Source organism: Triturus cristatus, chromosome 5_1 (assembly GCF_964204655.1).
Source record: "Triturus cristatus chromosome 5_1, aTriCri1.1, whole genome shotgun sequence".
Classification (NCBI taxonomy): domain Eukaryota; kingdom Metazoa; phylum Chordata; class Amphibia; order Caudata; family Salamandridae; genus Triturus; species Triturus cristatus.
The window spans coordinates 162860233-162884512 of NC_140587.1; positions in this window are offsets into that span (position 1 = coordinate 162860233).

Sequence of the window (24280 nt, forward strand, 5' to 3'; positions counted from 1 at the left end):
CATTCTTTGTTTATCAAAAATAGGCACAACCGGACCTATGGTTACAGGCACTGTAACAGCTTCTAGATTTTTCGTCAGCTCTAATTTTCTCAGTCAGCTCAGATGTGGTTCTGGCTAATTCTCTTGTTTTCTCTTCACTGATCCAATTCTCTCTCTCTCGCTCTCCCTCTCTCCCTTTCCGTGAAAGAGCTACCACTTTTCAGATCAGGTGTCGCAATCTCAGTTTTAACAATTCGCAAAGTATCTCTTATGGGAGTAGCAACTGGCGTTCTCTCTTCTGGTTCTGGTCTATATGGAGGCGGTCTCTTATAGATCATGTCATCCAAGACTTCATCCTCAATCATTAGCCCCATACCTCCTCACTTCTGTATCAGGTATCTTTTCCATACCCTTCCTCTCTTCCTTCTCGTCAACTGCCCTCATAGGATACAATCCCTCCGTCATACTAGCATCTCGCCATCTCCTCATTCGATCATGATGAGTCTCACAATCCTGTTTCCTCCCAAAAATATACCTATAGTTAGCTCCACTCCTCTGCTTTTCTCGCTCATGTACCTCATCTTCCCATTCCACCAATGCCTCGAACTGTGTCGGCCTTGGTCTAGGCTCTAGACACATCATCTTGTCCCGTAAATTTCTCAACACAGCCAAATTAAATGAACCATGTTCCGGGAACGCTAAAACACCATCGTCCTTAGTGTACCTAGCCCAGTTGTCTAACCAAATACATTTGATACCCATATTTCGCAACCATGAAGGATGCAGGAGTTCTTGTCGGAGGTAGCAATTCACCTTCTCTAGTTATTACGTTCTTATCCTTGTCGAACCATCTCTTAATTTTACCGAACAAGGACTTCTTTTTCTTCTTTTCCTCCGTTTGATAATACATTTTAGCGTTTACCACAATTCTGTAGTCCCTTCCGCAACTGTACGATCTTTGTCCAATAACAGCGCGACTCACCAACGCACCAATCCTAGCGCGGTCACTGTTCTAATCCACTGTCCAATCACAGCGCGGTCTGTCTCGGACGTCAACAGTCGCTGACTGCAGCTTCTACTCCTGTCTCCTGTCACTCGACTACCCCTCCTTTACAAAGCCTTCTTAGTAGACTTCGTTTTAGATTCTACAAAATCTATTAGTTACAACATATAGACATCTCCATTGTCTGCTTCGCTAACCACAGAATAGTAAAGAAAAGTCTTACAAGAATCCCGCTTCTCTAGAACAGCGCTTACCTCTGCTCCACTACGGAATTACCACTTTCATTGACACGGTAGCACATCCCTCTACTCTGCCCTTCTACCATGCATCCATTAACTGTTTCCTCCTGGAATGCTCCAAAGAGTCTCACAATCAACTAAATGCTCATACATTCACACACTTTCACACCAGAAAATGTAGCACATGCACACAGAATCCTGCTTTTCCCGAGAACAGCGAACAGTCTGTCCCACTACAGAATTATAACACACGTTAACCAAGCAGCGCTTACCTCTGCCCAGTCCTTCAAACAAGCTCAGTGAATACCTATTACTCCTCCAGCAGAAAGCTTTAACGGCAAACCTAACGGATCCCTGGGACTTAAGACCAGAGTTTCACAGATAACCTTCGCTACCATACGCACTCCTTTTATACTGAAAATATGTTTCTAGTAGTAACACACGACGATGTCACTGATTCCGAACCCAGACAATGCGACGCGCAACTTCAATCGTTACACGTTTTTCCTGCATACGTACAGGTAATTCCAACAATTCCGTCTTTCCCGAGAGCAGCACACACTTCCCTCTGCCCTACTACGAAACTGTCAACAGCTCCCCACGTTCCAGAAGCCGTACATACTACATAAAACTCAATACGACGACTTCAACATATAGTATTAGTACATATATCAACATCAATCAATGAATCCAAAAGCCTATGTACAAGCAATCTATCAGATCAAGACAATAATCTAACCATCATACTGCTACCAGGAAACTGCTGCAGATCGGCGCATATAAATTCTCCCTACTTCCACGGACAGAGTAATTCCACAGTCATACGCACATATACTCATCATACGCTAGGGCCCATCACACTAACATTCATAACTATTACTCTATCCACACTGTAAATACGAGAGGAAACCTAAACCAATCTGCATCTAATGCGAGGTCAATGCGACCTAAAAGAAATTGTCTTGAGTCATGATTTAAAAACACAGGAAATACATTCGGAATTCAATAAATGACAAAGAAATAACCACCCGACACTGGAATTCAAACAAATGGTTGTTTATCTAAATTAGTTCAAAAGAAAGTCAATCAATAGCAAAATCATTATTCTCATAGTTACCTATTCTAGCTAAATAGGTCAGGACAGGTCTCTCAGTAAAGTCTCTCGAGTCGCCGTCCTCTCAATCAGCATCAAACCTCTCTCGAGCATAGGTTCAGGAAGAAATGGCCAAAATCGGAGCAGATCCTCTCTAGTCTAGTAGTATTTATAGGGAAAATATCAATTTTGAAAATAACAAACAATCTCTAAACGTCCGTTGAGCTGCTGAGCAGAGCGAGCAGGAAAGGATATTGTTTTGCAACATTTAGAAAAACCTCCGCTCTCGAAAAATCACAAAAATAAAAAACATGGAAGAAGGAAGCTTCAAGCTAAAACTATACATTCATGAATGCTCTTCCTCGGAATCACAGTGAAGCCACCGCAATATTATCAAAGTTCATTGTGGCTTTATTCTTCTCCAAGGGCACTTGGCAGCAAGCCTGGAGCTGCTGTCCTCACGGAAACTTTTAATTCAGACAGAGGCTGTGGTCAGGTGACTTTCAACCATGTTCAGCAAGGCCTCTTGTTAAATTTCAATCACTCGAGTGCAGGCTGTAAATAGCGGCCATCTTGGATTAGGCCAAAACGGACCATCTTAATTAAAAGAAATACAAAACAACGTTACTACATCATAATGATTAAACAGTGTTAATTCCCACCAACACCCTTATGTGTATGTAATTATCTAGCCTTCTGCAACACGAAGCATTAGAAGCACGTTATTTTAAAGCGCAAACACATTACAAATAACACTTTAGCCACACATATTTAATTAATCCGCTCACTAATTTAGTTCACGTGTTAATAAAGCAACATAAATGCATTCCCACGTGTAATTTCTCTTTCATTAGTAATGTTGATTAGTCAAGACTTCTAACAAAGTTAGTAATTAATGATTATAAATCAGTAATTTTAATCATGACATAACGTAAACTGGAGTTTAAATCTCAATAAATTTTCAATAGAAAACTCTGCTCCAGCAGTACCAGTTGCGCCTTCTATGGGGGATCCGTCGGTTCTTCCCGGAGAAAGACTTAAAAACCTTGGTACAATCGCTGGTTCTCTCAAGACTGGATTATTGTAATTCTCTTCTGACTGGCCTACCCAAATCCCACCTCTCCCCTCTCAAATCCATCCTCCATTCAGCAGCTCTCTTCATTTCAGGGTGTAAACGAAGCGACCACATCACTCCTATCCTGTCCGCTCTTCGATGGCTTCAGATTGAGTCAAGATCTATTTACAAAACTGCCTGCATCACACACAAAGCCTTGCACACGTCCTCCCCTCGTTATCTGGCAAATAAATTGAAATTGTCCGGAGGCTCTCGACCCTCTCGTGATGCGGAAAAGCTTCTGCTTGAACCCCCCGTCTTCAAAAGGGAAAGATCGATTGCACAATCCTTCTCAGGCAATGCGGTGAGAATATGGAACTCACTTCCCCCATTGCTCCGTGCCACCTCCTCTACCCGGATCTTCAAAGCTGATCTCAAAACTCTTCTCTTCCAAAGACAGTTTCAGAACTAACACTTTCATTCTCAGGCCCCTCTTGGAAGTTCGCTCCTCATTGTAATTTTTTTTTATTTTTTCCTGTGCATTCCTCTCTCCTCCGTGCTTTCTCGGAATTTGTGTCCATGTAACCTTCATTTTTAGTCTCCTGTTTTTCTTTGCAATGTTTTATTGTGTTCCACGGTTCTTTTGTAATGTAACTGGCTCTATTGTGCAGCGCTCTGACACCTTCGGGTAATGTCCGCGCTTCATAAAAATGCACAAATAAATCAATAACAGTAAGAGCTCCAACCTGACGGGACTCGCTCGCCTCCTGCTCTTCACAGCGCCCGGGATTTGTGGAGGTTTTTCATGTTTTTGAAGGGGGCCACTGGTGTTTTTTCTCCTCCCTTGTCCACCGGGCTCCCTGAATTTCTGTGCCCCGCATGGGACCCCCCCATCCCAGGACTGATGGATTACCTGCTGCCGGGCATATTGGTCTCGTGCGTGGGGGGCGGCACCCGGTTGCTGGACGGCACCTGGTTGCTGGCCGGGTACTCCATCTGGCGGTGAGCAGCCTCGCGCTGGGTCTTGGGTGCTGGTTTTGGGTGGGGGGTTGGCGGGGGGGGGGGGGGCAAGACCTTTTGTCCCCTTTTCCGTAGTTGAATGATTGAGTGTGTCGACATGCATATACCAGCGAACTGTAGTGCCTCGAGGCGGATTGTCATTAAGGGTGTAGACGCACAGAGTTCACAGGAGTTCTTTTTGAAGGGCTCTCCCAGTTTGGGTGTATTTTAATTACGGCTAGTATTCATAGTCAGCAAAGGGGCCGCCCTGCCTTTTCAGTGCACACATGAGTTTGCAGAGAAAGCTGCGGCTGGACAAACTCCGGGTTTTATTCTGTGGCGCTATCATTGCCGAAGTGAGTCGAAAGTGTCAAGTGTGCGAGTATAAGCACGCGAGGTTGATTGTGCCATTGTGTTTGTCAGTGTGTAATTGCCTGAGAATGTGTGAGTGTACGATCCTGTCCGCATTTGAGTGATGGAGCTGGATGCATGAGTGAGTGTGAAAGTGTGTGGCATGTTAGTAAGAGAGTGGATGACTGTAGGTGTGAGTGAGAGCGCATGGGTGCACAAGTGAGAACATCAATGAAGTATGTTGTTGGCGTGCTTGGGGTGCGAAGTGGAAGAGTGAATACGCGTGTGAATGCGTAGTAGAACAGGAGTGTGTGTGTATGGCAGGTATTGCCTGGGTTCATGATCACTTTGTTGTGATAGATAGCTCTCTTCCAAGCGCTTAGAAGCCCAGCCCATGATCAGGCTGGGCTAAGGCCAGTGTTCACCAGACTGCCCACTGCCTCGGTGTTCAGAAAGAGAATTGTGATATTCGGAAGGGCCCGGCCTTCGGAGGCGGATCCAATCAGAATATTAGTTATTTATACGGGGAATGTCCCCCGTGGGCCACTGTTCATCACTTCGTCTGATGACGTCAGATATTACATCACTGTATTTAGACACTTATTTACCCATGTCTTCTTCCATTAATCTTTAGCTATACATATATTACAAATATTTATTTTTCAGAAAGACACACATGTCATCAGTGATGTAATATCTGACGTCATAAGCAGAGGATTGCGGTCGCGTGAGTTATAGTTGCCAGCACTAACTATAACGGGGGAATTTCATTGGTTTTTTTATGAGTGAAATGTCCAGCTAACTATAACATGTGTGAAACCTATGGTTTTTTAAGTGAATTTGCAAGGTTTTTTAAATGCTAATTCGTAACTATAACGTGTGTGAAACCTATGGTTTTTTCAGTGAATTTCAATGGTTTTTTAAATGCTAATTTATGTATGTTTTTTAATGGAATTTTCAGCTAGCGGAATTTTTCAAACTTCGCGTATTTTTTTCCATTTCTACCGTGCGCGCAGGGTGCGCGCACTCTGCGATTTTTCGAAAAAAAACCCTGCCCCCTTTTCACGTTCTAAACCTTTGTTTTTCACCACCTCAGACTGCGAGAGACAAAATGGCGGCCGAAACTTCCTGGTTTCGACCAATTCGAATGTTTACCGACATCTAACAACCAATCAGAATTGCGCTCGCGCACGGCAGGGTGCGCGCTCACGGTACGCGCGTATAGATATTGATATGGTTTTAAATGCTATTTTCTCAGGAAATACTGAACACATTTACACGAGACCTTCAAAAGGCACTTTCTTGACCTTCTGGCTACCTCACGTAATTCTGTTCAGCCGTTCGGGCTGTAGCTGCGACTAAAGGTCCTATGGAACAATGCATGGGGAAAACGCGTTTTGGGACCCCCCCTTTTTCTCAGCCCCCTCTTGACGAATCAGCCCGAGACTTTCAGGGTACGAGCGGAGCGCCCCACCTATTTTGAAAATTTCACGAGGATTCGTCAATCGGCGCCAAAGTTATTCCAAATAGAATTTTCAGATTTCCTATGGAAAATAGGTTGTAACTATAACCATCTACTGGCGACCGCCAGTAGATTATATATATATTTTTTTTTTAAACAATTGACCAAGCGATGGGGACATGTGAAACGTCATAGACAATGATGTCGGGGATTAGTCGAAGTTGATAAAACCACAGGGAGTAATCCAGTCATTGAAGTTTTTTTCCTGAGGCACTAGAGTGAATTTATTTGTCCAATGGCTGCCTGTTGTTAAATGAGTTTGCTTCCGATAACACCAGAGCACGATGAGGAATTATATTGATTTAACCTTTCTGGCAAGCCGATGGGGAAACAGGTGGTGTGTGTGTGTCAAGGTGCACTAAAACAGTATTGTATAGCCAGAGCGATATTATTAAACCGGCGGTCTTTTGTCCGAGCTGCATGGGAATCAATTAATTGCGGATTAGAATTTGGCAGCTGGGTGCTCCATCACAATACAGACCAGCATTTGCAATGCAATAGGTCTCGCATTTACACGAGTTTAAGCTATTGGCAATGTAAATGACAATGCCTTTTATTTATGTTTTAAAAACGAAAACAGAAATAAAAGGCATTGTTATTTACAATGTCAATAGGTCAAACTCGCGTAATGCAAGACCTATTGCATTGCAAATGCTTGTTTAGGTCTCGCTGAGCCAGCGCATGCGCTGCTCTGCGAGTCATTTAGTATTGGGGTTTTCAAAGTGCCGCCACAGGCTTTTGGTGGCCTAGCGCTTGCGTTCACGCGAGCGTGCATGTGTGCAGCTGCCATCTGCCTCCCAGCGCAGTCACTTTCACTGTTTAGTGCTGCTGCGCGCGCATCACTAGCGTGTTTTTTTTCTTACATTACTTACAAGCTTCCCGCGTCTCGCAGCCAATGCTCGTTTTTTTTTTTAGCACAGGCCCATTTTTTCTACCCGTTCATTAAAGGAGGAGTTGTGCTTCCGCCATAAAATACCGTCAGCACTCTCCACCTGAGCATCATCTTTTGTCGGTGTGTACGTCTGCCTCTATGACTCATCCAAGATGCAGCACAAAGACTGGGCCAAGGCAACCTATTCTATTGTTTCTCTCTTAAATAATTCTACTGCTTTCCTCCAGTGCTTCTCGCAACTTGATCGGACTGCCGGTTGTTGACTAAACTACTAAAAGCGTATTTCCTGTAGAATGCTTCTAGGACTGTGGTGCTCAATTAACTGGAAAATGTGCATGAGATAACCGCTTCTAATCAAAGGACACTGTGGCTCGGGAAATGTTCCGGAATATTTTTATATCTTTTTTTTATTTTTGTAAATGAATTGGTGAAAGACAACCAATTATATTTGCCCGGCAGTTATATTATGTTCAACAAATCACTTTACAACATATAGAGAGGAAGATTACATCACCCAGAAAGCTAAAGGAAAAAATGTGAACACAACAGGTGGCGATACTTTAAAGAAAGACCAAAAAGACTCAGTGAACATGACCAAGACTGCAAGGACGAAACGCATGGATTGTTTTTCTGTGTGTAATAAAATAAAAAATTAGGAGCTTTCGGAGAGTAAGGCGGTATTACCGCTTGATGTCAGCTACGGGTCACCCTGCTTCAGCCATGGGATCACTTCACCATGAGTGAAGCTTTCTGGCCATGCACACTGTGCCGGCCCCTTCAATGCCATGGACTACTGGGGCAATATGTTTGATTACAAAATATATTTTTTGCTTTAATCCAATGCTTGGTTTTATTATGTTGGTGCATGACCAACTGCACCCCCAACACTGCTGCCCGGTCACTTGCAAACGCGTACAAAGTGCACAATCCATTACTTTAAATTTAAAAAAAAAAAAAGAAAAGTCCAAGGCGGCCACCAAAGCTTCATCGTGTCTACTAACTAAGGGGCATATTTACAAGCTGGCGATAAGAAATTATCACCGATTTTGCGGCCGTTTTCGGCCGAAAAGCGGCGATAATTTGATCGCCTAGTTAGCAAGGCTATGCTAACGCGTGAAACCTTGCTTTAGCTTCAGGATTCCTAACACCCAGCTTTACATCTCTAATGAGATACAAAGTGGGCGTTCCTGACCTAACATGACAGGAGAAGTGTCGCTAAGCGACATTTCTCCCATCATCAAGCCCCACGCTATGAAGCATAGCGTCAGGAAAAGTAGCGATAACCCCGGTTATCGCTACTTTCCTTACGCCTGCTTAAGGACTGACTTAGCAATGCTATCCTATGGAAGGTGGATATCATGGCTAAGTTTGTGAGTCCCTAACAGCAAGCTAACGCCACACTACGTGAGATTATCGCTGGGTTTCCAGCGATAATCTTACGTTAGGCAGTTAGCGTGAGGATTTTTATCGCTGAGGAGATAAGCGTTGCTAATAGCACGCTATCTCAGCGATAAAAAGCCACGTTACCCGGCGATAATTATCCTCACACTAAGAGCGCTGAGCGATAATTATTGCCGGTTGTTGCTGATACTTATAAGGTCCCAAAGGCAAGACCTATTGGCTATACCAATGCTTGTTTTAAACTTTGGGTGAAAGCACAATAACCCTTTCACTATAATGGTGGCCGTGCCCCTTTGTTTAGACACTCCTCTCGGTAACCTGAATATGTGAGCAGCGTCTAAAAAAGGGGCGTGGCCACCATTATAGTGGTCTCACATTTGCAAGAGTTTGAGCTCTTGGCTTTAAAAACAACAATGCCTTTTATATATGTGTTCCTTTTAAAAACACAAATAAAAGGCAGTCATTTTCAATGCCAATAGCTCAAACGTTCGCAAGTACGAGACCTATTGCATTGAAAATGCTTGTTGAAGGCCAGCTCCTGAGACTTGCAGAAAATGAGAACAAAACCAAGTGGCAGTTCCCAGTGGCGTAACGAAACTTGAGGGGGCACCCCAGCGGCCCAGCCCACCACCAACCACTTTGCCCCACCACCCAAAAACCTGATATATTTTGATCTAAAACCTCCAACCTTTAATGAAATGCCTCTATATTGTCTTGGTTAAAGTTCTAATGAGAAAGTGGGAAACCCTCTTAACATACAAGCTATGCCATTTGTAACAATACTGTCAAAAGCAGAATATTTAACGGAGGCAGCAATCAGAATAATGCCAAGGAGCGATCCTATTGTCTCAGGAACTGCCTGTGGCTAAAGAACAAAGAACAACTATGAAGGGTTTGAATTAGAATTTACATTAATGGACAATAACTTGAATCTTTGAAAGACAAACCCAAACCTGCAGTTCCATAAAAACTCAACTGACAATATACATGAGAAGTACACAAGATATAACTCAGTATCCTGTGAAATTCAAGAGAAATAGACTGGTGAATTATCTGCATGCCAAACACTAGCGACTGTCTAAGGTTGTGCATGATAACATGAACTGAGGAAGCAATTTTAATTTCTACCATCAAGTCTTTATTAGTAAGCATTACAAAACAGGCAGGCAAACGAGGCTGAGGATGAAAACTGTTTGGATGCTTCAGAACATTGATGCAGATGTTTGTCTGAATTCATCATTTCTGTAGTGTAAACAATGCTTAATACAAGATCGAAGGCACACGTATTACAGACAAGTGCAAGCAACACCATGAATTACACTGCATGTAGAATAAAAATAAACCATATCAGCAAGTACCTAATGACAGAATCTGTACAAACTGTAGTTGGTAAAGCAAAACAAATGTGCAAATACTTCCAAGTGCATAATAAAGCAATCACCCGTCCAGCAATATACAAAAATCAAGCATGTTTTGTAAAACAATCGAACTTTCTTAAATCAAGGTGAAAATGCTTTCAAAGTGCATGATAAAAACAAGTCCAGCAATATGCAAAAATGAAGCCAGATTAGTCAAACAATTCCCCGTTTGGTGTGTGCATAAACGCACATATATTTCAAAGTAACTGGTAAACAACAACATCTACAGCACCATACAATAATCAAACCAGTTTAGACTAACAATTCCCTTTTTTGAATATTTCAAAGTGACTGGCAAAACAGTAACAAGTACAGTAGGCAGCAGCATACACAATCAAACCACTTTAGTCAAACAATGCCCTTTTGGTTGTGCCTGAAGGCATAAATATTTCAAAGTGCCTGGTAAAGCAATAACAATTGAGCAGCATAAACATCAAACCCGTCGAGTCAAACAATGCCCCTTTTATTTGTGCATAAAGGTGCCGGAACCCACTTTGCCTATGCCTTATGTCTCTGGATGGCATCTGCCTTTAATGGATGCAACAATCTCCCATCTAGTAATGGCAGCTTCTGAGGCAGCAATTGTGACCTGGGGAAAGTAAAGGATGCCCTGGCAAGAGGCGATCCCAAGGAGATGGCTCGACAAACAGGATATGTGGCAGAGCACTTACAATCAGGCCTGGGCCATGGCATGGAACAGGAGCTGAGAATTTACTGTGCGTGAAAGGAAGTGTGAGGGAAGATAGCAGTCCATCACCAAATGGTGGGCATGTAAATAGAAATAACAGGGTGGCCAGGCAAAGGGGCACCAAAACCCAGGCACCTAAATAATTTGAAAAGATGTCTTGCAGCCCCTGAAGTTGGTTCGCAACTTGGAAAAGCAAAGGCATGTACATTTTAGTAAGAAGCATACAAATCTGCTCAAGCGGCACATGATTTCAAACAAATAGTAGCTAGTTGTAAGCTTGCTTTTAAAATATGTGCACACGATTTTTCCAATATTCTCCATTCCCATATAACAGCTCTCCGTCTGAGCAAGTCTATATTGAAGTGTTTTAGGATGTTCAGAGTAAAGTTGGAGATGAGAACGTGGTTAGTTGTTAAAAGGGAAAAGTAAGATTCCGACCACCTTCCTTTCTCTTTTGTCAATGAATGCAATGGAATTTTAGAAGGGAGTAAAGCAAACTATATTAAGGGGTTGGTTATGCAGAGTGATGGACACATCCTTTTTTCCACCGAGAGGTTATTGTGAAGAGGAATACCTGATCTTCAAAAATGTAGATGAATATTGCACATTCGGTGAATAAGTAACACCAATACTGGGAGGAGAAAGAGACTTATGCGCCCCCTTTATACACACCGTTTGTCTACAAAAAATATACATTTTCAAGAAACTCGTTATTTTCAACATGGTTGACAATGCTGTATTAGCATAGCAGTATGCTTAAAAAAATCAAAGTCCATATTCAACCCCATGAGCTATCACTTATGGTTCAAAATGCGGGAAGTACCATATAATGTCCAGAGATGGACAGATATCTATACAATGGAGCTCAAATGGGTGCAGTACTGGGGGTAGCACACCTGTGCCCATTCACGGATTAGCTTTGCCCCTTGCTTCCCCAGTGGTCATCACCGACCTAAGACTCAGATAAAAACCAGAGAAGCGAGAACGAAAGTCATGAGTTGGCTGGGGCATTAAAAAACCAGGGGCGCAACTAGACCCGAACTTTTTGGGGGGGGGGGGCTACCACTCCCAGCCAGGGCTGGCCCTAGCACTGGTCGCACATGGTGCAAAAGTCTTTTCTAGTGCCCCCTCCCCCATTTCCTCCTTCTCCATGAATTCCCTCACTACCACTCACCAACCATGCACCTCATCTCTCTATAGCACCTTTCTGACAGATATTTCATTTTTTTTATAGCGCTACACATAGTTAACTCACTCAGTTCAGTGATCTGCATGGTACTCGTTCTGTGTAGCAGGCACATTAACCCTCTACACTTTGTGCACTCACATGGGCACTCCTCCCACTCACAGTGGCAGAAGCGACAGTGTGAGAGTAGTTTAAGAGGAGTGACTGCAGGGTGAGTGAGATGACCATATGAATTTGGGTGCAGATGTTGGTACAGAGTTGGACGAACGAATGCATGGTTAGTGATGGGCTTGTTTGAGTGAGATTGCAGATTGAGCAGTGAGGAGGACAGGTGAGTGAAGGGTGAGTAGTGTGCTCTTGTGACTGCAGGGTGAGGTATAGGGTGAACAGCACAAGTGCATTGTGAGTGCATTCTGATCGCTGTGAGTGCAGGGTGAGCGTAAAAGTGAAGGGCAAGAATGTCGATTGAGTTGTCTGAATGCAGGGAGCATTCCCAGACACTTGAAGTAACTCAGCATGTTATTGACGGTGGTGTAGGGTTTCAGATCTAAGTTCAACTATTGATTGCTATTATGGCATTAATAGGGATTGAAGGTGTAGGAAATAAATAATGTGCTGATCCTGCAACAAACTTCCAGTCTCATGACTTTGATGTCCCAGATGGGACAACAATAAGCAGTCACCTGAAGCTGGATTTTCAGCACTTATCTGTGCGTACTTTGAATAGCAAATATAAATGGAAAGCACTTTTAATTGTGTTCCAGGGCTGCCTGAATGATCCATGACTGATAATTAAAGGAAACAAAGACAGAAAAGTCACATTACAAATTAATACATACACATTTATTTATAACCCTATTTAGTGTCTACACGAGGTCTTTCCAGGCTCTTTAAACAATACATTGCGGGCATTTTTTTTTTGGCAACCCTACTTTATATTCCTTTTCATGAAACGCATTCTCAACAGTGATGTGATATGTGATGTCACCTCCGATATCAATTATTTTATTTGTGATGTTATCTTTAACATCAAGAACGAGCTGGGGGCAAGTGTAGGAAATTATGAGGTAGAGGCACAATGTGATTTGCGGGAGGCATTGTGGGTAAAGTGTATTGGAGGAGCACAGAGTAATGCGCTTCAGTGAAGCGCTGGTTGTCATGCCTGAAGGGAACACTATGTGATGTGTCTCACTGGTGGACTGGGTGTTGGGAATGTGGTGTGCAATTTGGGACTGTGCATCAGAAGGGCACTGTGTGTTGTACAGACGTGGTGTGTGTATTACAGAGCAGGTGAAGTGCGGGGCGAAAGTTGATGTTCAGTAACAGTTGTTGGTTAAAGTGTAACTTCAAAGAGGCCTGAAGATGTACTGTGTCAAGCATGAACAACTCATCTGTTCCATTTTTTTCTTTCCATTCAGGGATTTGGAGTACTATTCAATTATAAATGAGGGAATGCAAGTACTACAATACAAAGAAAAATATATATATTAGGGCTGGATAATCTACTGACACGACACCCGGTACTTTGGAAGATAAAAATTGACAGTCTTGCTTTCTAATGCATTGTGGCGATTTGTTTTTAGGGTCAGGAATCTAATCATGGCAGAAGATCGTGTTTAATATGGTATGTTTAATACAGGCAGATATACACATGAAACATTCATGGGCACATATTCAAACATGCACAATTCACATACAAGAATGGTTACACACCTGCATAGGTACAAAGAGCCCTACGACATCTTTAGACAGTCCTGTTTTTTTGTACAACACGGTTTGGCATAATGGCACTTTCAACAATTCGCTTATATTTGTAAAAGAAAACCTAAGCCCCAGAATGCAGTAATTTGTTGCTGCAATAAACAGAACTGGCTGAGGGCGTCACATGTGAAACGGGCTACTTGGTAGAATAGAATGACAGAAGTAAAAAAACCAAATACATTCCCTCTTTATTACATTTTAAAATAGATTTATTTTTGGTTTGTTGCTTTAACTCCTTAACCGCGGCGCAAATTCCGGTGCGGAGTTCTATTGAGTGGGCGGGGCCGCGTCAGCCAACGGATGTGCGCAGCACTACAGAGGTAGTGCGTGCGATGGCTGTAGGCAGACGCGCGCAGGCAAGGGGTTAAATATTTGCCTTAGTCTTCCATGCCTACAATATGAACAAGAAAAGTGTTGAAAGTATTAATTTCCATTATTTTTTTTACCCTGCTCCTCTCAAACATTTTCAAAGGCTGAGTTTAAATCCGAAAGCTTCCTTAGTTCTGCTTCTTTGACCTCCCCTTTTGGAGAACCTTCACATTGGTCAACAGGCGTACAGCCCCGTTTTCATTGGCTGGGGGCGAGGGGGTGCGTCTTGATTCACCTTAATCCTATTCGACCACGGACTCGCCACTGCTTAACCTCTTCAGCGCTGCGCGGATTCCCGCGCAGTGCTGAAAGATCTGAGCGTGGGCGGGGCCATGACGGAACGGTTCCGTCATAAGCACAGCCCAACCGGCGTGCATGACGGAACCGTTCCGTCATCGGCATCGAAGAGGTTAATTTATATTATAATAATAATAATAATACTAATAATAATAATACTAATAATACTAATAATAATAATGTGGAGTGCACAGAGTATTTGTTTCAGGAACCAGCCTCTGACGCAGCCAGCAGCCTAGCAAGGAAGACATGGGCCCTGGTGCAAGCAAGGAAAATGCCACCTTTTACTGCTGTTGGGTAGTCAAAAACAGCAATTATCATAGTTCAATGGGCCTCAGAGTTCCAAGTCCCGGTGCCACTGAACCTCCTGCAGAGATGGTAGCTGCGCCCCTGGACTCGGCAGAAGGTTGCCTTTCTTCCACTACGCAAACCTTCTCTTTCTTACTCTTGACTTTTTCATTCATGCAATCTTCCTTTTATCACTGTTTTTCTATTCTCTTCCTTCTTTCTCCCTTTTCTGACAGACTCTCTCTTGCTCCTACGGAGCATGACAAATGCATAGCTGCCAAGTTTTCAGATTTCCATGTGTGACATTTTCATAATTTCAGTGCTATTGATGGAGCTTAGATTTCACCTATAAAATGTATGCATTATTATATGACAAAAAGCTGCAGACATGAGTTTTATAATGGCACGCAGATTGTGGCGCAAGCAATATCAAAACATAATGCTTCAGTTTGGAGGTGCTTTCATGTGAAAACATGCTTAATTAGTTGAACAGCCATGCTTATATGTGAATAATCCATATGTAATCTCACTATAGAATGCACATTAATTTAGAAAATGTATTTGTACTTTTAAAATGGCATCATGTATTTTTGCAAGAGTAGAAATGTACTGAATTGTGTTTCACAGTGTAGAAAACCACGTGATTTTAGTTTGCCTTAGTGGACTAAACTGAAACAGTTTGGAATGTGCTACTTTTTCCCTAGCAACTTACAATGAACGGCTCTGAGCTTCCTCCGACCTTCAAAATGTTGCATATTTTTGTAGCCTGTTTAAACATGGAGAGAAGCACACTTTTTTTTCATAAATCACAAAACTGAAATTTGAACAGGAACAAGCCTGATTAATGACGTATCCAGTCAGCCCATTGGGGGGATGATGTGTCTTGAAGCTTTCTGATTGGACCAGCTATGAGGACTGAGCACGTGAACTTTTCCTTGAAATATGGCTTACAAGTGGGAGGAGGCCTCCTTTTTGCCTTGCTTTTCATCTCTCTCCAGGCCCAGTTTCTGTGCTGGACACAGAGAAAGGGAGGGGCTGCATTCTGTGGGGGCTATGGTGTAGCTGGAGACAGAGACACAGACTAGCACAGCGAAGCAGAGGGGAAAAAGCTGAAATGATCACAACAGGTTTAGATTTTAGGTGCTAAATTGCATTTATTTCTTTTTATGGGATATTTTTGCCATTATTAATTATTGATTAACCTTGTAAAAGACTAACTCTTTTTTCTTATAAACTCTTTAAGAGTTTTGACAGAATTTGCACCACATTTCCCTTCCTATATGTGATGCTTATATGCAGACTGTAATATGTTCTGTATTAATGCTATTTTTCCTATTTTTCCATTCTGTAACCTGATATTTGACTAATGAATAAAGAGTCGGAGAACCTTAAATTTTGACTTAAAATAAAACCCTTTAAAAGAACTCACCACTCTCATTATTGCCTCTAATATTGATGGCATTTAATTTTTATATATATGTAAAGTCTCCTGTTTAGTGAAACACGGTCATCAAAAGATCCATTTTTCACCCTTTACAGCGGTAAACCATAGGTGATGTGGTTTTGAATGGGGAAATTACCAGGTAATTACCGCTGGATCACTATTATGAGTGACATTTCAACGAGTAAGAGTGACAGTTTCTCGCAAGCGAAATAAAACAATGAAGACTAGGGAAATATATAGATATTGCAAATTACTACCATTTGCGCAACAAGACGCTCTATACTTGCTCCTTAGTGCGCCCCCGTTTCCCTCTGTTGCAGGGGGTGCAATGTCTGGCGGGCATTGGTGCACTGCGACTAGAGGAGGGCATCAGAGAAGTTTGAATGGGGCTTCTGAAGGCTGTGAAAGACCCGTAGGCAGCGTTACTGTGCACACTCGAGCTGAGACAGGAGGCGGAAAGACCGGGATTGGCCGACACTGGGACACCCATGCAGTTGCGCACACTCCAATCCAGAGACAGGAAGGTGTAAAGGCATGCATTGACCGACACTGGGACACGGACACAGACACAGTAACAGGCATGTATTTACAGACACTGGGATTTAGATAGATACAGGGGCATAAAGACACAGGCACACTGCCCCTACAACTTATTGCAGAAAAAGGGTAGAAAGGCTCAGGGAACTCGCACTAAAACGTAGGGACATATAATTGGGCAGCTTAGCATCTCTCCAGGCCTGGCCTCTCTCCCGCGTCTGGGACCCGGCCCCAACAGGATATGTGAGGCTCCAACTGCCACAACACACTGATGTCTAGTGTTGCCGAGCTGGCTGACAGAAAAACAAAACATATTGCCAGCCAACGTGTGGCCTGCCTGATGGCAAAATCATTCTGGATAATACCCTCAGGACGACTCGGGCCTCTCTCTGTGACGTGAGGAAAATGCCGGTCCCCAAAACAGAGTCCAAATGCCCACCACCTGCAGCTGCAACCACCGACTTAAAGCACCGAAACTCGCCTCACTTACTTCAAAATTTAACATCCATTCGCTAATGAAACCTCGAAGTACACGCACATAAGCAGCGCCTCCTCTGTGTGTGTGTGTGTGTGTGTGTGTGTGTGTGTGTGTGTGTGTGTGCTACAGAGCTGATGGGGCCCCTGGAGTCTGGAACACGGGGGCTGCTGCGGGGCCTAAATTACGTTTTAATCCAGACCCCATGAAGCATCCCACCCCACCCTCGGAGACTCCTCGCTCCTCCAACACTCACCTGATGCCTGGCCTGCAGCTTCATTGGCAGGCACGAATGGGCGGCAGGAGACAGGGCAAGGCGAAATTAAATTATTGCCGGAGGCCGCGCAGTCACTCTAAGTCAGTGGCGGCTGGTGAGATTTGAAAGTGGTGTGGCGTAAAAGTTCGTGATGAGTGTCATGTGGCGAGCAAGCGTAGTGAGCGAGCTCAAACGCCATAAGGGGGGTTCGGGGGAGGTTCTCTCCCCGTGAAAATTTCGAAAAACAGTGGATAATGGTGCATTTTCAAGTAATTTTTTGATGATGCAAACCTATAACTAGCACATAGACCGCTGCAGTATTATAGGCTGGGGCCAACTAAATACACATAGATCTCTGCAACAGGCACTTTAACCCAAAAAGCTATTTGACATTGTTTTCTGTTTGGGAATAAAGTGAGCAGAGCAGCAGCTGTGTTACTCAACTATGGGCCAGGTCACAAAACATTCTGGTCATTGCCATTCACCATAACTGATGGCTAAGACAGCTGTGTCTGAGACCAAGCCTTAAAATGGTGTCCCTCATCCTCACTTTAGGTGATCAGGTCACATAACCTTACCTATGTATGGTAAGGAGTCTTTTAAAGCAGCACTGACACCTAGTTAATAACTACACCTAGACAGATAAACAAATACTATACTACCATCTAAAAATGCGCACATGCCCCCCCCCTTTTTTTTTTTTACACTTTGAGCAAGTAAACGTTATTTCACGCAACCCACTATTTATAATGTTGACGACCACCACCACGGATACAGAATAATCACGAATATTCAACATCGCTTGTGACCAATGCAACTTGTGATTCACATCTGGGTGTGGACTCGCGGTTTTTAAACTGTTGACTCGGACAACTGTCCTCAGCTGCCAAACGTCAAAGTGATGCAACCATTGGAAAGAGGAGTTTGAAGCGAACACTCAGGCCGGTCTCCAGACCAACTCAAGGAGCGGGCAGAGGGGGCAATATGCCTTTGGAACTGCTCTCCTACAGCAATATTTATGCATAGATTTTTAATTTAAAGCAACCAGAGGGTCATTAATAATGAAGCCACACATAGACACACAACTAGATGGCACGAGAAACCGTGTTTTCTTTTTCTGCGTATTTTAGTTAATAATTCTTGCCCCTGGCAAAGATGGCAGAAGCCCAAGTCAGCTTGTTGAGTCAGGCCCGCAGAGGTTCTGACCAGCTTCTATCATCTCCCCGTTCGGGGAACAACATTTACAACGCAACTTTTACAACGCACTACACTTACAACGCATTTTTTACAACGCAACATCCATTACAACACATTCCATTACATCGCATACTACCTTTACAACGCATACCATTACAACGCATAATATTACACTACACTGTCCAACACTTACCCTACTGTTGCACCCCCTGGAGTTCGAATAGCAATTTTTACCCCTATACTATCCAACACTTAACCTACTGTTGCACCCCCTGGAGTTAGAAAAGTAATTTTTACCCCTATACTATCTAATACTTACCTTAAATGCAATTTAATATTATGCGTTGTAATGGTATGCGTTGTAAAGGTAGTATGCGATGTAATGGAATGCGTTGTAAAGGTAGTTTTTAAAAATGCGTTGTAGTGTCATGCTATGTAATGGAATGCGTTGTAATGATGTTGCGTTGTAAAAAATGCATTGTAAGTGCATGCGTTGTAAAAGTGCGTTGTAACGACATACATCCCCCCGTTCAGCCTGCATGCCTCATTGATGTCTGTGCTTGGAAGCTGACCCCTGTCTGTACACTCTACCCTGGTATTTCGTCCCGAGGGCAAATCGTACCCAAAAACGTTTATCATTGCACTATAACGAGGCACAGACACCCAGCCAAATCTTAATAAACAAATACTACACATAATTTATTAAAATGAAATGGACCATCGAAAGATGCCCTGATGTGCACTCTAAACTGCGTCACCACACGACTTTCACATTTTCAAACGGTACAGCCAGCGTATTTCAATAGTAAATTACCACAAATAAATTGCTAAACAGTGAAACGACAGAGCGAGGTTCTTCCCGTACTCAGAAAAAATAGCATTTCCTTATATTGCCACGAAGTCTGCTGCTGAAAGCCATATGAGGATCTGCGGGCCAAAGTCACTTTCTCGCTTCCTAACAACCAACCTCACCTGTTTGTCTCGATGAGAGGCATCCTTGAAAGACAATCAGGTCAGCTATTTCTTGAGTTCCGAGTATACTTAAGTAAACCAAAGTGTGGTAAATATTCTTTCACCTCGACTGAATTTCATACGGAATCTAAAATAAAGTAAAATAGCTCAGAATAATGAGAGGCAGAATCCGTGGTATAAGAGATTTTCTGAATGGGCTTTATTCCAAAATGGCCGACTCGAGTGGCGGCCTTCAGGTTCCGTCACCACGAGGGTTCAGGAAGTGAAGTACAATACTTTATTGACAAGAAGTAACTTTTATAGGTCATACATTACAATGAAACGAATGCAAAAGGCGTAACAATTGATAAGAGAAATGACATAGTAATACGTAATCGAAACTAGGCGTAATAAGGAGCAAAAGGAAACATGATTGGCTCTGATTATCATACATAGGTGGATCTATAAGATAATACTTAACATAGATGCGCGCGCAGCAGCATGACGTGTGATTGACGTGCAACTAGGGGGTGAAGGGGACTTGACATTTAGCTCTACATGTGGAGACGAGAAGTCTGGGGGGTCAAGTCAACCTAATCCCAAATCATATCTAACATCCTATGTTTAGAGAACTATGTTATCCACAAGGAAAGACTCTCGGACAGAATCTATTCTATACTGACTGTGTGTGCGTGTACAAGCGTCTAAGTGTCTATATGAGATGCGAGGGGCAGAAAACTTTCCATGGCAACAGGGCTATGAATTACTTGCAGGAGGACGGAAAGGCCGAGTCCTTTGCTTGTGAGCTAAAGGAGATGTTTACCTAAATCACTAGACAGGAATGCATCGGCTGAAGAGCAAAGTAGATAATCCGAAGGTGAAATACAGCTTCTTGGCAGGCAGGCGAAACTGGCCGAGGCAGGCACCGTTAGCTGCACAGGGAGTAGGACAAAGTTCATGGATACAGATGCGAGCTCAAGCTGAAGCTGTCAGAGACAGAGAGCAGGGAAAGGCTTTGAGGACAGAATCGGGCCTACTTGCCTGAACTGTAAAAATGGAGTAACTTAGCCATATAAAGTCGGTGGCCTTTCATACTTAGGAATCGAATATCCAGCCCATTGATGGCGGATCTGACAGAGAACATGTTGACGGTGGACGCACATATGTTTGCGTCTTGGAAACTGGAACTGGAGGGAACATACATGTACTTGTAACATGCATATAGAACCGTTGGGGTCCAAGATAGGGGACGTAACTGATCAGGAAAATCCACATTTCCACATTCCCTCCTTGTCCCCTACTTGCCCTTCAAGAGATATCAATCTTCATCATTCCATCGATTTGCTCATGGAGCATCATTTCTTCTTCCTTCTTCTTCCGGCATTTTGAACGAGAACCTTGATATGGAATGCATGATGTGGCACACAGACCACAAATCGCTGGTCCACATTGCAGGCATAAACAACAACTGAAGAGCATAAGAAGGCCAATACCTAGGAAGGATAGAACTCTCCATCCCAGGCTGATATCACACTCCAAAACCACCCGGACCACGTCCAAGTGCCTGGATTCTCGTGTATCTGGCTCACAATCTTATGAAGGCGTGTTATAGCTTTATATACAGATGGCGAATTTTCTGGTATGAATATGCAGCAGCTGGATCCGATGACCCTGCAAGCTCCGCCCCTATCGGCCAGGATGACGTCAAGGACAAGACGATTCTGGAGAACAACAATTCTCATCACTGATTGTTCCTCTGTCAGATTGCCTAGGGCGGCTATAGTCTCGTTTACTACAGCTTCAAGAGTCTTTGTTAGTCTGCGTATCAGCTTACTATTTGATATTGTACCTATATAGGGAAAGATACCTTTATTGAAATCTACATACTTGTCCCATGCCGTCTCAGTATAATCGACAACTGGGAGATCTCTTCGCTCTCTATTGTGTACTAAATGAACATTTCGATAATAATCAGGGGGAGCTAGGAAAACAGGTGGCAAAAGGAATGCTATGTAACAGGTACCATCCCAATCTAGAGGCAGACGCATATATGCCGTCTGACCACATATAAAGTAAGAATGGCGAGAAGCTCTAAATGAAGATTTACCTTGATCACTATATTCTACTGTAGTAACGCATTGGCTATGGCCCATATGTATGGAACCAACTTTTCTTACACATAATTCACCCTTAACTGGAAATACTGACATAGTGGGCAGAATTAGTTCAACTTCGGATTTGACATTCAGAATCATAAGATTAGGTGTAAAATTACCTAATTTATACACTTCATTTTCTAGATCAGTCCCTGTTCTACTGGGGTGACCCTCCTTATTAGGGTGACAGACTTTGAATAAAACTAGATTCAGATTTCCCCATATCCAATGTTGTTGATAAACTGCTGTGTCTGGGTCTATGGAATTTAGTAAACTAAACCATGCTCCACAGGAGCCATTATGTGTGAACGGATGTGGAAAGAAAGGCAGAACTCCTTTGTTATTCTGATAGGGAGGGAGTCGGCCACACACCCAACAATTGGTGGCATTACTAGTCTGATGGGAATGATGTAACATACTAATGAAAGTGTTATTGCGCAGCGCAAGTCTATAAGATAATTCATGTGGCGGTAGGTCACTAAAAGAATGTTCAGCAGCAATATTATAAACATGTCTAGAAATAGGATGATATATGTGCAAAATCACACTCGTAATAATTATTAAAAGACTCAATAAAAACAGAATTAATAATGTCCTCATACAGTAGCTACGCAGTGATTTACAATACGCCTGTCGTTTCAACATTTCTCGGGTATTTTCTCTACTCGGGTCCAAGGGATACATGTCAGAGACAATTCAACCGCTTCACCTTGGAGAGGACTTAAACAATCAAATTGCTCGACTGTTTGGGCCTAAGCTTTAATTTATAACACTGAGAGTCATTCTGTTCAACAAAGGGAAGTTTTGAATCAGTCTGTGAGGGAGTGCAGGGCACAGTGTCTATATCCGAGGATAGTCCATGAAATTTCTTAATGTGGCTGGAATGTATCCAGCCCTTGCGGCCCTCAACTTTCACGGCTGTTCTTGTGGTCAGCAGGACTAGCTTCGGTGCCTTCCACCTGGGCTCCAACTGGGTCTTCCGATCGAAATTTCTCACAAACACCAGATCACCCGGAGCAACGTCATGGGGTTTCACCTCAGTGTTGTCAGGAAAAGCTGCAGCTACCTGTGAACGACAAGATTGTAGTGCAGACATCAAGGAAGCCAAGTAGTCTGTCAGCATATTACAATTAACATCAGTTATTTTACGTGGTATAGGCGTCCCCCACATATTTGGTGGTCTTCCGAAGATCACCTCATACGGGGATAGCCCTGTTCGAGAGTGTGCTACCATTCTTATGTAAAATAGTGCAACTGGTAAGGCTACTATCCAGTCAACACCTTTCTCCTTACATATTTTAGACAATCTGATTTTCAAAATTTGATTATGTCGTTCCACGAGACCTGCTGCCTCGGGGTGTCGGACACAGTGGAATTTCCACTGATATCCCAACAAAAGTGAGACATGTTTCATTAATTCGGATGAGAAAGGCTGGCCGTTATCTGAATATACAACACGTGGTAAACCGTACCGTGGGAAGAATTCTCGAACTAACTGTTTGGCAGTAGTCGGGGCCGTGTAATCTGATACTGGGTACGCCTCAGTCCATCGGGAGAGAGCGCAGACAACTACAAGAACATATTTGAAACCTCGACATCGTTCCATCTGGATATAATCCATTTGGAGCACTTCAAAAGGATGATCAGGAGTCTGGAATCCACCCTGTTCTACGGGAACACTTTTTCCTGGGTTGAACTGACAACATATCATACAGGTACGGACTTTTTGTTTAGCTGCTGCTCGTAAATGTTTATTGAACCAAATGTATTGAATGCTATCTAGCATAGCTTTCTCTCCTAAATGCGCCGGGCTGTGAATTGTAGCTATAATGGCTTGGACCATAGAGTCAGGAAGAAACCATACAGATTTCTCCTTCGTCATCCATCCCTGATCTGTCTGGATCCCTCCTAGTTCAGTCCATTTCTTTAATTCTTCTGCAGTAGCATGTGTCTGTATGTCAATTACGTCAAGTGCGGGATCCTTAATTGTCATACACTGTGTTGGTGTCTGAACTATTGGCTTGGTCATGTCTAATGTGCGATTCTGAGCAGTCTGTTTAGCTGTTCTGTCAGCTAAATCATTGCCTTGAGAAATGATATCAGTAACCTTCGTGTGTGCTTTACATTTCATAATCGATATAGCAGTGGGTAGATGTATTGCGTCTAACAAGGCATGAATGAGGGGTCCGTGCTGAATGTGGGCACCATGGGAGGTTAAATAACCTCTCTCTCGCCACAGCACGCCGAAGTCGTGTACAACTCCGAATGCATAACGTGAGTCAGTGTATACATTAACTTTCTTATTTGTGGCTTGAATACAGGCTTGTGTTAGAGCAATAAGTTCTGCTGCTTGGGCTGACAAAGTATCTATACAGTTTGTCTCAATAACTTCAGTGTCTGTTGTGACTGCATACGCGGCCACTAAATCTCCTGTACTTGTTCTCATGCACGATCCGTCTACATACAACGTCAGGTCTGGATCTAACAATGGAACGTCTGTCAAGTCTTGTCTAGGTTTCGTCTTTATTTCAATGATTTCAACACAATCATGAGCTAGTGGGTCTGTCCCAATTACAGGTAACAGTGTAGCAGGATTCAATGTATTACACCGTCGGATCTCTATGTGTGGCTGAAACAATGTCAGTTCATAACCGGTAAGTCTTGCTATGGTCAAGTGTTGTGTTTGTGTTCGGTTCACAAGAACTTCTACTGCATGTGGTACTT